At 40.3% G+C, this 14044-nt stretch overlaps 1 pseudogene; it reads right to left on the bottom strand.

Moving 5' to 3' along the window:
- Positions 1 to 6875: 6875 nt before the first annotated feature.
- Positions 6876 to 14044, bottom strand: part of LOC102810814 — a 91358-nt pseudogene continuing 84189 nt past the window's right edge.

Genomic DNA, 14044 nt, shown 5'->3' on the forward strand with positions numbered 1-14044 from the left:
ATCCATACCGAAGGCTGTGCTCTTTGATCTTCATCAGTAGATATTTCAAGTGGCACCTAACAATAACAACAATATAAGTGCAAATAATAGTTATAACCTGGCAAATGAGATCATGCACAAGCTGTCACAAAATAAGGAACTCAAACCAAACCTGATCTGGTGCTGCAGGATAATACTCTGCAGGATAATGCATTGGACCGCAAGGTCAGTTTGAACCACAAGGTCAGCAGTTGCTATGGGTCAGAACCAACTCGATGGCACTTAACAACAACAAAAGCAATCACCATATCCAATGTCTCTGAGTCTATTCCGAGTCATAGCAATCTTGCATAGGGTTTCCAAGGCTGTAAATCTTCATAGGAGTGGAAAACTTCATCTTTCTCCCATGGAGTAACTGGTGGGTTTGAACTAACAATCTTGCGGTTTGCAGTCCAGTGCTTATTCTACAGCGCCACATGTTGTTATTGTTGTTAAGTGTGTCCAGTCGATTCTGACTCATAGCGACCTGTATAGAGTTTCCAAGGAGCGGCTGGTGGATTGGAGCCACCCACCTGTGGTTCAAACTGACCTTGTGGTCCAGTGTTTATCCTACAGTGTCACACCAGGATGCCTGTATTCTATGATGATCATTAGCTATTATGGGTGGTGGTTGTGTGCTATGGAATTGGTTCTGATTTGCAGCGAACCTGTATATGTTTATAGGAGCAGAGACACTCATCTTTCTCCCACAGAGCAGGTGGTAGAGTTGAACTTTGTGGTTAGCAGTCCAACTTGTAACCCACTATGCTACTAGGGCTCCTAGCACCACATGTATTAGGTACAGAACAAAAAGTGCTGCTCTCTGAAGAGACTGGCTTACAAGCTTTTAAGAGGGAGCCTAGTTTCAAAGGGTACAGGGAAGGTAGAATCTCCACTGAGTGGTTTCCAACCTGTCTGGATGGGGCTGGTGAAAGAGAAGGGGATAAGACTCTTGGAGTTCAATAGTGAATAATTGCTATCAGGACTGATTGTGAGTGTTGCAAATGCAAAGGTAGACATTTTATAACAAAAGGAGGGGAGTGATTAATCTTGCAGCCCAGGAGTGGAGGAGCCTGGGACCATCAAAGGAGACGAGTAGAGTGTGGGACCCTATCCAGAGAAGCAGTAACACCAGAGACGGAGGCAGAGATGTGGAGAGATGGAGCCGCTGAGGACTGGACTCAGGGAGGGAGAGGGGCTGTGTGTTGATGGCCAGGGGATGGGCTTGTGGGGTGTGCCCTTTCGTTGTTTAAATGGTTGTATATTCCTGAGTGCTTCAGTGTACATCCAAACAAACAAACAAACAAACAAAACAACCAGAGGGAATGGAAGCAAATGCTGTTGAATGATGATATGATGATGCATGGAAGGGATTGTAATCATTGAAATGAAACAAAATACTATAGGATGAATGTAAAGCTGATTTTCTCCCATGTAAACTATCACCCAGTTCACAATAAAAACTAGAAAAAAGAAAAAAGTGGTGCTGTTGACATTTGGGTGTTTGCTACTAGGAACACTCACACAGAATTTTAAATAATAGTCAAATAATTGATCAAGCACCTACTCTATACTCAGCATTGTATTTGATCAAAGAGTCCAAAAGGGAATAAACAAAGTCCCTACCCTTAATAGAAGGAGTTCTTAGGCATTAGGCTACATGAAAAGATTGGCAGTTCAAACCCACCAGCTGCTCTGAGGGAGAAAGATGAGGTTGTCTGCTTCTGTAAAGATTTGTAGCCTTGGAAACCCTTTGGTGTAATTCTATTCTGTCACATAGGGTCACTATGAATCAGAATCAACTCGATGACAGTGGGCTTGGTTTTGATTAACTTCCAAAAGTCTCCTAGATGTCTGACGAAGCTAACATGTAAACAAATAATCTCAATGTGATCTGGTTAATTCTGTCAGTTTGGGTGGAAGATACCAAAGGTAAGGTTTTAAGAAATGACTAAGTCTTAAGAAATAACTAAGAATTTTTCATAGGAAGAAAGAAGCAAAAATGGAAATGTTGTTGATGTTGTTAAGTGCAATCGAGTCAGTTCCAACCCATAGCAACCCTGTATGGGTTTCTGAGGAGTGGCTGGTTCAAACCAACTTGGCAGTCCTGTGCCTTAACCCACAGTGCCACACCAGGACTCCAAACAGGAACAAAATTAGGGACAGAGGAGAACAGTTTATGCCAAGTCAAAGAGGTTGGGTGGATACCAATAGAAAAGTATAAATCACAGATTTAAGTGGTCATTAAATATTAGTTGCTACTAGGAATAACATGATATCCTTCTCCAGCGACTGACCGGTCCCTCCTGACAATATGTCAGAAGTATGAGAGATGAAGTTTGGCCATCGTGGCCTCCAAGGAGCACTCTGGCCGCACTTCTTCCAACATGGATCTAGTTTCTGGAAAAGAAAATCATGTTTGGTAGGGTGGAGGGTCAGAGAAATAGAGGAAGACCCCCAACAAGATGGATTGGCCAGGTGGAAGCATCGATAGACTCAAGCATGGCAACAATAGTGAGGTCGGCCCAGGATCGGGCAGTGTTTCATTCTGCCGTGCATAGGGTCTCTATGAGTCAGTACTGACTTGATGGTATCTAACAACAACAACAACACTAGGAATAACTAATTCACAGAGCTGGATTATATCACTCTGTGTAAACCATCCATAAATTGAGTTCTTGCCCTGTGGGAGGTTGGTGTTGACTTCAGATTATATCAGTAAGGCAAAATGTGATCCTTTCCAAACATTGATTCTACTATTCATTCTCAGTAGAAAAGAATATTCAGTACCAGTTGCCATTGAGTCAGTTCCAATTAATGGAAATCCTATGGGAGTCAGAGTAAAATTGCACTTTGTAGAGTTTTCAATGGAAGATTTTTCTAAAGTAGATCTCCAAACCTTTCTTCCAAGGTACATCTGGTTATACTTGACCTTCCAACCTTTCAGTTACCAATGGAGTACACTAACTGTGCCATCCAGGTCCTTCTATTGTGGAAAAGTATTTTAAGTTTTCCTTTCTAGCTTAGAGTGTTTTCCCCTAATAGAAGTCAGAAGATTAAGATATTTTTTCCCAGTTCTTCTAGCCATAAACTTGGCACTGGTGCTCTCATACATCTATCCTCATCGCCCCATCTTCCTTGCAATGACCTGGCACAAACCTTGACTTACCTCCACTCTCAGAAGGTACTGATCTAATTAAAAGCATAATGAAAGACGCAATGGCACCAAGACAGCTGAACAAACATTAACAAATACATAGATTAAATAAAGTATTTACATTATGTGTAAGCAATGGAGCAGATGAAACTTGGGTGGTGCTAGGAAGAATGAGTCAGAGGATGTTCAAACAGAGTGGGATTAGAGGAAAGTTCAACTCTTCCAGTTAGTTAACAGTATCTTTTGGAATGAGAGAGTGAAAGGAACCTGGTTAGCAGGAGATAAAGCAGCCAAGACTTACAGTTTAAGATTAGCAGCCAAAGGAGACTGAAACTAAATAGTTCAAACTTGATTTTCAAGAAATATTTGTTTGGATGTTGGAGTAGGCAGATGCACTGATCAGACACTCTTCAACAAAGACATGGGAGCCTGAGTGAAACAGATACATATGGTGATCCTGGAACCCTGAGCTTCAGAGGCTACGACAGGGAGGTGGACTGAGTGTTGACTGGAGAAGTGGAACAGGAGCAGTGAGAGAGAATGAAAATGAGTGGACTACCGGCTGGCCCGGACTGGTGTGGCCATCTCGAGTTTTGCAAGTGGCTGTTGATACAGCTGCCTGCACGCACATAACAGGACTGAAAGTTGGCAGCAGGGAAGATGTGGTTCTCCTTGTTCCTTTGCCCTCCTGGTAGCTGGGGGCATGGCCTGTCCCCACCTTCATAAACCCAGTGATCAGTGGCATCCTGAAGTCAGGCACCAGGCATAACCTCTCTGCTTCTGTAGGCACAAGGACCCACCTTGAGCAAGTCTACACAAACAGTGAACAGAAAAACACATTCGCTCTTCCAGTCTCTGTCACATCCATCAGGTGGTACGTGCCTGAGAACACACCAACATATAATTATTAATTAAAATAAATACAACACCACAATGTTTTGGAGAAAACAATTTCTGCTTACATGAAGAAACAAGATTGAGCGCGTCAAACAAGTAACTAAAACATAGAGTCAGAAACTATAATACCAAAAATGGTATCATAACTATTTGATAAGGATTTAAGAATGTTGTGTAGACTACCTTCAACGGATTAAGACAATGGTTGAGAAAGTTGCAGATGAAATCAAGGAAAACAGGCAAAAATACAGAAGAGTTTAGAAAACAAACTGACAAAATAAATGAAAAACATGCAAAAACAGCAATTAGAGATCCAGAAGATTAACAGTGAAACTTCAGAGAGAGTTCACTGAAAGGCAAAGAAGTAGAATTGAATCAATGGAAGGCTAAATTGCTGAGTTTGAAGAAAAATCTCTCAATATTTATCTGCTAGAGCAGAGATGGGGAACATCTGGCCCATGGGCCATATAGGTCCATGAAATCATTTGGTCTAGCCCTGCCAAGGCAAACCTCAGTTCCAGCCATCACATTGTTGTTGTTAAGTGCCAACAAATTGGTTCTGACTCATAGTGACCCTGTATAGAGTTTCTGAGGAATGGCTGGTGAACTTGAACCACCGACCTTGTAGTCCAGTATATTAACCCATAGCACCACACCGGGACTCCAGCCATTACATTAAAAGTGAGTTAGTTAATTAAATGTTTGATCAAATATGTTGTTGTTATTGTTAAGTGCCATCGAGTCAGTACTGACTCATAGCAACCCTATGCACAACAGAATGAAACACTGCCCAGTCCTGTGCCAACCTCGCAATCATTGTTATGTTTGAGCCCATTGCTGCTGCCACTGTGCCAATCAGTCTCATTAGGGATCCTTCTCTTTCTCTCTTATCCTCCAGTTAAACCAGCAAAGCAGCTCAGGAAAAACAAAAATTACCTACAAAGAGATCTGATTTCTCAGCAGAAACTATGCAAGTAAGAAGACAAGGGAATGACAAGGAAATTGCCAATCAAGAGTCATATACCCAGAAAATTGTCCATCAAACATGACAGTGAAATTACATCATTTTCTGATAAACTGAAAAATTAAAATTTGTAAAATCCAGTCCAACATTACAAAAAATACTAAAAAGAGTTCTTTGGATAGAAAACCAAACAGCAGACAGCAACATGAGACTAATATAAATGATAGTATCACCCAGAATTCAACATTCAAAGTAAAACTGACATGTAAGACTGAAAATAGAGAACAGGAAATGCAGTTTCAACAACAACAAAATAAATTAAAAAGGAAGATTGATGTAGTTACAGAAGTTCCAGATAATGAGGAAATCAAATAGACTTCAAGGGAAAAAAGAAATAAACCTAACCCTAAAAAATTCATTGTAACCCTAAAAATTAGACCAAGCCTTATGCCTAATACTAACCATAACCTTAACACTAAAGGAAGTCCTAGACCTAGCCGAGACGTAGCCATAGTCCTAATCCTAACCCACACTTGTTACTCCTATCCACCACACACAAAATTTTTAAAGCATTAAAAAAAAAAAAACTTTATTGTGATTTGAGTGAATGATTACAGAGAAGATCATCAGTTTTATATTGAACAAATCATATACTTTGCTTCATTACATGGTTGCAATCCCCTCTAGGTACCAACAGTTGACAGCATTTACCTCTAGTCACTTTAACTATTGCATTGCTCCCTGTGTCTCTTACTACCCTCATCTTTCCTCTGTTAACCTCCCTCTTGTATATTGCCTGCCCTGTCACCCATGTTAACATGTGTGTACACTCTAGATCATAAATCATTTTCCCTTCGATGCATTCCCCCTGTAACCATCATAGATTGTTTCTTTTATTAAAAAAAAAACTTTTTTTCAAAGAAATTTTTACAACACTGGTCTCATACAGTGTTTCTCCTTTTGTGATTGACAAATTTCACTCAGCATACTGTCTCCAGGTTCAACTATGTTGTGAGATGTGTCACAGATTTATCATTATTTTTCAATGTTTTGTAGTTTTCCATTGTGTGTATGTACCAAAGTTTGTTTAACCATTCTTCTGTTGATAGGCATTTAGGCTGTCTCCATCTTTTTGATATGTCTCTTGTAGACAGCATATGGTTGATTTTATTATATGCTGATATTTTGATTCCCTATTTTCAGTATTGTTTTATTTTAAATATTTCTTTTTTTCTTTAATGAGAAAAACTTTTATTTATGAAAATCTTAAACAGTACAAAACTCAGAAGCTCCACTTAGGTGCAACAAAGGTAGATATGACACTAACTAAGCAATGCTAGTCCTTTCCGTAAGTTTAATAAGATGCTAGTTCTACAGAACAAAGCAATCCTTAAAGCAGCAATATTCAAACTTCCATACCTTTTTTGTTAACATAAGCAAGGCTACAATTAGGTAAAGTCTTAAGAATATAATGAGTGATACATGGCAGTTACATGAAGTGGTTTTTTAAAGCTTAGACAAAGGTACTTATATAAACTTAGACAAAAACATTTTTCACATGGGTAAACTATTAATATCATAACCAAATCATATGGTCCATAATTTCATTACTGAATTCTCTATATTAGACATTGAAGATGACCTTTTCATCCCAGCTTCCTGATTCTTAACTTGTTGTTTTCAGCTTTATAGTAGCAGAATTTTTGAAGAGTAGGTGGAGGCCACAGACACTACATAGAAACACAGGAGTAGAGAGAGGTCTTGATGAAAGTGAAGACAGCATAAAAATATTTACAGAAGCAAAGACAAAATGATTGAGAATAACAGAATATTAAGAAATTATGAATCTGCGGCTATAGTGAGGCCTCTTCAAGCTCCCAAATCTTTGCTTTCTTCTCCTTTTGTCCTTGTTCATGTTTCTTCCATTGCTCTTTCCTTGTTGGGAGATGAGGTAGTTTGTAAGTTTTCTTACAGATGCTCACTCTGCTTACATGTTCATTCATGGCATTATTTTCTTTTAATTGCCCCCATGGCTTCAGCTGCCCTTTATGTGGCTCATAGCTGAGTGGATGAGACAACCTTGCTTTGAGATCAAACACCTGGTTTCTCATTGGAGACAGGAGTCTGCACTGCCTCTGCAGTCAGCTTGAAGGAGGTAATAAATAACAGCAGCAGAATCAGCCTTGACAGCCTATAACTTTTGTGTCCCAAGCACAGCCAGGCCTTTTGGGGGTATCCCAGATACGTTTCATGTGGAGACTTTCTGGCTGGAGTCTTGGTCAGTGGGTGTTTATGCTCATTATCTTCAGTAGCAGCTGAAAATCTGACGTTCGTTTTTGTTGCGGAGAATGTGGAGGACTTGACTGATCGCTTTGTATACAAGATGCTCTGACTTGTGGTGCCCAGAGATCCATGCTGCGAGCATTGCTGGCTGCTGGGAGTGTAAGCCACAGAGGGCCTTCTGAGAAAAACTGGAGCTGCTATCAGAGTCAAGACCACTCCCTTGTGAACAGGCTGCTCTTCCAATTCATTAAGTGAATCATTGTTCTCTTCAAAATGTTTCCTTTTTCTCTCAGCATATTGACCAATGGACTCCATTTCCTTAAAATGATCCTCATGAAGCTTCTTAAAAATTGGAGCAGTGCTTCCAGTTTTTTTAATTTCTTCCAGCTTTTGAAAAACCATTTGTATAAAGAGACCACTTTATTTTTGAAGGTATCTTTGAAACCTCATTACCATTTACTCTACTTCTTCCCACGGAAACAGAATGCTCATCAACTTGGTTCTCATGTGGTTGAGAAGGAGTTTCTATAGCAGCTTTGAGATCCTGGTTTTCCTGCTGCTCCTGTTTCTGGGATTCAGTAGGATCACTTCTTTTCTATTCTGAATGACGTTGCTGGGAGTCAGGGTTCCCTTTAACTGTCTTGTGCCTTCGTGTTTTGGTGGCGTAGCTGACCATTTTCCTCTGTTTGTTCCTGATCTCTTTTTTGTATTTCACTTTCATCACAAGAGGATGAAGAAGCTTAACTTTCAGCCTGATTCTCATTTTCTTTTTTTACTTCTTGTTGAAGGTGAGCTTTCAAGGCTCTTAATAACTTATTGGCACTCAGGTTAGCCCGGAGGCCCAGGATCTTGGCCAACCAAGGCCTTCAGGGAATGAGTGGTCATTGTGACTCAATCCAGGTGACCACATAGAGCTGGGTCTACAACGCCGTTCAAAACTCTGGCGCCATTCCTTTAACTACTTCTTTATCTAGATTGATTTCTAGGTGGTGGTGTCATATATGGTACTCTCGGGTTGTTGTCGGTTCTCAGTCCAACGAACAGAACACCCTCTAACATGTTTTGTAGAGTTGGTCTGGGTATTACAAACTCTTTTAATTTCTGTTTATCAGGAAATGTCTTAATTTCGCTATTGTATTTGAGAGACAGCTTTGCTGTGTATACAATTCTTGGTTGGCAATACTTTCCTTTCAGAGTTTTGTATATGCCATTCAATGGCCTTCTTGCCTGCATGGTTTTTGCTGAGAAATCCAAGCTTAATCTTACTGGTTCTCCTTTGTAGGAAATTTTTTTTCATTTTTCCCAGGCTGCTCTCTGGATTTTTTCTTTTACTTTGATTTTGGAAAGTGTGATTATGATATTTCTTGTTGATTTTCTTTTGGGATCTACCCTATTTGGGGCTCATTCAGCTTCTTATATGCTTATATTCTCATCTTTCATGCTATTAGGGAAGCGTTCTTCCAACAACTCTTCAACAGTTATTACCTGTTCTGAAATTCTGATCATCCGTAAGTTGTTCCTCTTCATAATGTCTCGTGTAACTCTTAGGCTTTCTTTAAGTTTTTTCATCCTGATTGTTCTTGCATACTCTTTTGAGAGATTTATCTTCAAGCTCACTAATTTGGGCTTCTCTTGCTTCACATCTTCTCCTTTGACCTTTCAATATATTGTTCATTTCTTATATCTTAGTATTAAACTCCTGGGTTTCTAGTTGCAGATTTCATATTGTTTCAAAATTTGCGTTTATTTTGTCTGTTTGTTCTTATAGTGTGTTCTTGAATTCTTCTAAGGTGTCAATTGTGTTCTCCTTGTTTTCCTCAATCTTTCTATTCATCCTTTGAAGGTACCTAATAACCATCCTTTTAAATTCTTTTTCAGTTATTTCCAGTACATTTTCTTCTTCAGAAATGTTTTCTTGCTCTGCATCTTGGTCATTGAGCCATTCTCTCATTCTCTCATGTTTTTTTCATGTGAGCTAAAATTGTCTATTGTCTTCAGGGCAATGTGAAATTGTTGTATTTGTAAAAACAAGCAGTGTAATTGTTGGACCTGGAGCGGAGAAATTTCTGGTGGGCTCCTGCAATTCCAGGAGCCCATGAGGTAGCTGTGGAAGGGATATGACAGCAAAGTTCCTGGCCCTGTATGGAGTTCTTATTGGCATTGGTGGTATGTATGTTCAGGGCACTCAATCTGGAAGTAGTTCTTAGATGCCCTTGATGGAGCTAGTTTCAGTGTCTATTAGAACCACAGGGAAACTGGGGGCAGCATGACTGGTTAAATGCTTGTCTTGTGACTTTGCAGATTTTGTAGGTCTGGAGTCAAGTCAACCTGAATCCAGGTTCTAAAGTGGCACACAAATCAGTGCAGCTGGCCCCCACTTCAAACTGGTGTAGTTCCTAATCATGTGGCTCTGAACTGAGAGCATGGTCTGTGCTGGGAGCAGATGGGGGCAGGAGTTGGCCACACTTCAGGTCACCATGGGAGTGTGTAAAAAAAAGAAGAAATCACACTTTTTCCATCACTCATGTGAATCTGCTCTGCAAGGCCTCCTTCCGCTGCCAAAGCTGCTCACAAGATGGTTGAACCATGTCTGGCCAGCCATTCACCACTCAGTCTCCTTCTCTTGCTGTCCCGGCTCAGCCTCTCCTCCCAGTAAGCACTCCATTCTCCTCTCTAACCTTTCTTCTGAAGTTCAGAGTGCCAGAATTTTCATCTGTGTCTGTTGTATTTTGTCTCTCGTATCTTTGTTACAGAGGTTCCATGTAGTGTGTCTGACTACTCCGCCATTTTCCTGGAAGTCCTCTTTTTAAGCTTTTTGTTGTAAATTGAGTGAAGGTTTACAAAGCAATCATCAGTTTTACATTCATCAAATTATATACTTTGCTTCATGACAATGATTGTAATCCCATCCATGTACCATAAGTTAACAGTTGTTGTTGTTAAGTGCCATCGAGTCAGTTCCAACCCATAGCATCCCTGTATAGGGTTTCCGAGGAGCAGCTGGTAAGCTTGCACCACCAACCTTGAAGTTCAAATGGCTTTGCAGTCTGGCGCATTAACCTACAGCACCACACCAGGACTCCAAGTTAACAGTAGTTACTTCTATTTTCTATAACTCTTGCAGTCCTTCCTGTGTCACTTGCTATGTTCATATTTTCTCTACCAACCTCCCTTTTCTTGTATATTGCCCGTTCCATCACCCATATTAACATGTGTCTGGTTATATGAAGAAAAACATGGCATCAAGATTGTAGGAAGACTCATTAACAACCTGCGATATGCAGATGAAATCCTGATACTAATCTTCTGAATTGCTATTTGCAGGTTTTGTATTGTCTCCAATTTATTTTGTTTGATTGTTCTTGTAGTGTTTCCCTAAATTAGTCCTTGTTTTCTTTGACCTTTCTGTCAATCATTTGGAGGTACCTAAATATCATTGTCTTGAGTTCTTTTTCAGGTAGTTCCAATGCTTTTTTTCCCTCAAGGTATTTTCTATCTCTGCCTCTTGATCACTTGTTTGAACCACTCTATCTTGTTTCATCATTTGAACAGAAATTGTCTGCTGCTTTTGAGACATTGTGGTGGTGTTATGTGGGAGAACACCTGAGAATTAGCCATGAGGAAGGGAGTCACGTCTGGACTATGGCATGAGGAAGTGGCACACTGTTAGTGACTCATGACAAGCGTAATATGTTGGCACATTGATGTAGAACGCGATGCCCAGATGTGATGACTCAGACTCAGTGTGGTGTTGTCAGGTTAATGAAAAGCTAACTAATGGAACTGTTTTTGAGGATGTATACTAGGAAATGGTCCTGGCCTAAAAAATCAAATAGTCTTTGATGTCTTTTAAATGTATGCTTTCCTGGGCAGTTTCGTGGAATGCAAAGGCTAATAAATACTGAGACATACTTTCTCTTGGGGTTCTTGATCCTAGAGATCACGAGTCCTGATGTCTCTCTTAAACCAGAACTTGTGCCTATTTTATTTCTAAAGCTGCGTCATCTCCTCCTGACCCTGGTTGTGTGAGCTGGCTTGCGCAGTGTTATATTTGTATTAAATTGGTGATTGAATGTTGGTGTATTCTTAGGCACTCATCAACTGCCTCCTGATGGATGTGATTATGGGATGAGCTTGTGCATCATTCTTTGTTCATGCAATTTGGTTTTGGATGGATTTAGCTGGTGGTGATTCGTGTCATTGATCCAGTGTATAGCAGCTGGTATTGGCTCTTGCCCAATGGATGGGGCTTCAGAGGGTGCAGATCTGACTGTGCTGTATGGGCATAGCTACTGTCTTCTGTTGGGTGAGGTAAGAAGATAAAACAGACACAGGAAAGAAGGAAAACAAGCAAACAATAAGTAGCAAAAATAGTAAAGGGAAAAAAGCAAGCAGTAACTAGAAAAAGTATACAAAAACCAAAGAGAGAAAGATGGAAAGGAAAATTTTAAAAAGAGAGAAAATCATAAAACAACTAAGCACAGTTAGGAAGAGGAATGAGTAAAAGGGAAATAGCCCAGAGAGTGGTAAAGAGAAACAAAGAGGAAAGAAAGAAGCAGCAATGGTTGGGAAAGAGAAGCAGAAGAAAGTAGAAAAAAGTAAATCAGATATAGAAAGGATAGAAGGAAAGGGAGAGGAAGAAAGAATAAACAAACAAACAAACAAAAACAATTAAAGGAACAAATTAGGGCAAATGCCAGAGCCAGAGAAGAGTGAATTCTGGAGTCTCCTGCCAGCCAATGACCTCACAACATTGAATGACAAGGGATGAGCTGGTAACACTTAATCTTGATGGAGTTACTGTAGGGTTAGTTGTTATCTGTTCTGGGCACCCAATCCAACTACTGGGAAGTAGTTCATGTAGACCCCAAAGTATGTGGGGGATCAGGGTATTTCCATCCAGAGAGCAGTCAATGGTGAGAGGTCCTACTAGTCTAGGGCTTGCCAGAACTAGCTCTGCAGGTCTGGAACAGGCCACGCTTAATTTCAGGTGCCTAGCATTGGTGCTATTAGCTTCCTACTCCGTTTGATGGGGCTTTGATCACTTGGAGAGCAGGAGCTTCCTTGGGAGTGTACATAAGTTGGGGGCAGCTACACTTCTCATCACCAGGGTAATGTGGGGTACAAGAAAAATTTCACACCTTGCTCTCCACCAATAAGCAGTTGCTTCTGCACCAGCTACTACATTCTTGTCTTCAAAGTTGCCCACAAAAGTTCAAGATGGCTATGTCACGCCTGACCAGTTGGCACAGATCACCAGTCACTGTTTTTCTCCCTGACACACATCTGTTCAGCTGCTTCTTTCAGTGAGGGCTAGTCTATTACTGGCCAGTGCCAGCTCTGCAAGCTTGGAGTAGGCTCCGACTAAGTGGGTTTAATGTAGATAGCTACTCCCTCCTTTAATGGGACAACTGTGGCATTCACTTCCATGTGACTCCAACTTCTGGGGGTTGGGGGCTGGTCATGCCTCTGGTCAGCAGGGGAGTGTGGGGAACAAGAAAAACACACAATTTTTTCTCTGTGAGTCACCAGTATATTTCTGCATTGACAATATGTTTTCTAGTTTCAGAAGTCACTCACAAAATCTTAATATGCTTGTGTTGTGTCTGGATGGTTGGTACTGGTCACCATTCTTTCCCGTATTTTTCCCATGTCACCTTTCTCTCCTCCTAAACATTGAGTACATTTTTCTATCAACTCAACTGAAGCTCAGGGTTTCAGGACTATCAACTGCATCTATTTTATTTGGTTTTCTATATCTTTATTGGAAGGGTCTCTACAGCCTTTCTGCCTAGTCTGCCATCTTGCTGATTCTCTTCTTGTTGATTCTTTCTATTGTTTTTCTGTCTGTTTCATTTATTTCTGCTCTAATCTTTATTATTTGTTTTCTGGTGACTGTAGGCTTATTTTGCTGTTTTAATTGTTGGAAATGTTGGGTTAAGATGTTGCTTTCAGTTCATCTTTTTTGATGTGTGTGTTTATTGCTATAAATTACAACACTGCTTTTGCTGTGTTCCAAAGACTTTGGTATGTTGTATTTTTATGCTTATTTGATTTTATTTCTTCTATTACCCAGTCATTTTTAAGCAGGATGTTATTCAGTTTCCATGTATTTGATTCTCCTTTCCCCCCCTTGGTCTTCCTATTATTGAGTTCTACTTTCGTAGTATGATCTGAGATGCTTTGTAGTATTTTAATGTTTTTAAATTTATTGAGACTTGCTTTATGGCCTAACATATGGTCTATTCTAGAGAATGTTCCATGCGCACTGGATAATAACATATATTGTGCTGTTGTTGGGTGGAGCACTGTGTGTATGTCTATGAGGTCAAGTTGGTGGATTGTGTTAGTTCTTCTGTGTCTTTGTTTTTTCTAGTTGTACTGTCTTTCGTCAAAAATGGTGTATCAAATCTACTATTGTTGTAGAGTTGTCTATTTCTTTCTTCAATTACATAAGAATATAATTTATGGAGAACAAACAAGATGGCGGATCGGGTGGACGTATAGCAGAGAGCTCCGCCAACAACAACACAGAATACCCAAAAAAGCAGGCTCAGGGGATGGTCCCAGAACTCTGAACGACATATAAAGGAATATTTAGAAGGTTGGAAGGCTCACAGCTGGGGGAATTTGTGGCAGAAGCAAGAAATCTATTGCTTTCTAGCCCGGGATGCTCGGCTGCTCCAGGAGCCGCCATCTTGGGTGAGACCACGTGGAGGAAAGAT

Source organism: Chrysochloris asiatica, unplaced genomic scaffold, assembly GCF_000296735.1.
Source record: "Chrysochloris asiatica unplaced genomic scaffold, ChrAsi1.0 scaffold00026, whole genome shotgun sequence".
Taxonomy (NCBI): Eukaryota; Metazoa; Chordata; class Mammalia; order Afrosoricida; family Chrysochloridae; genus Chrysochloris; species Chrysochloris asiatica.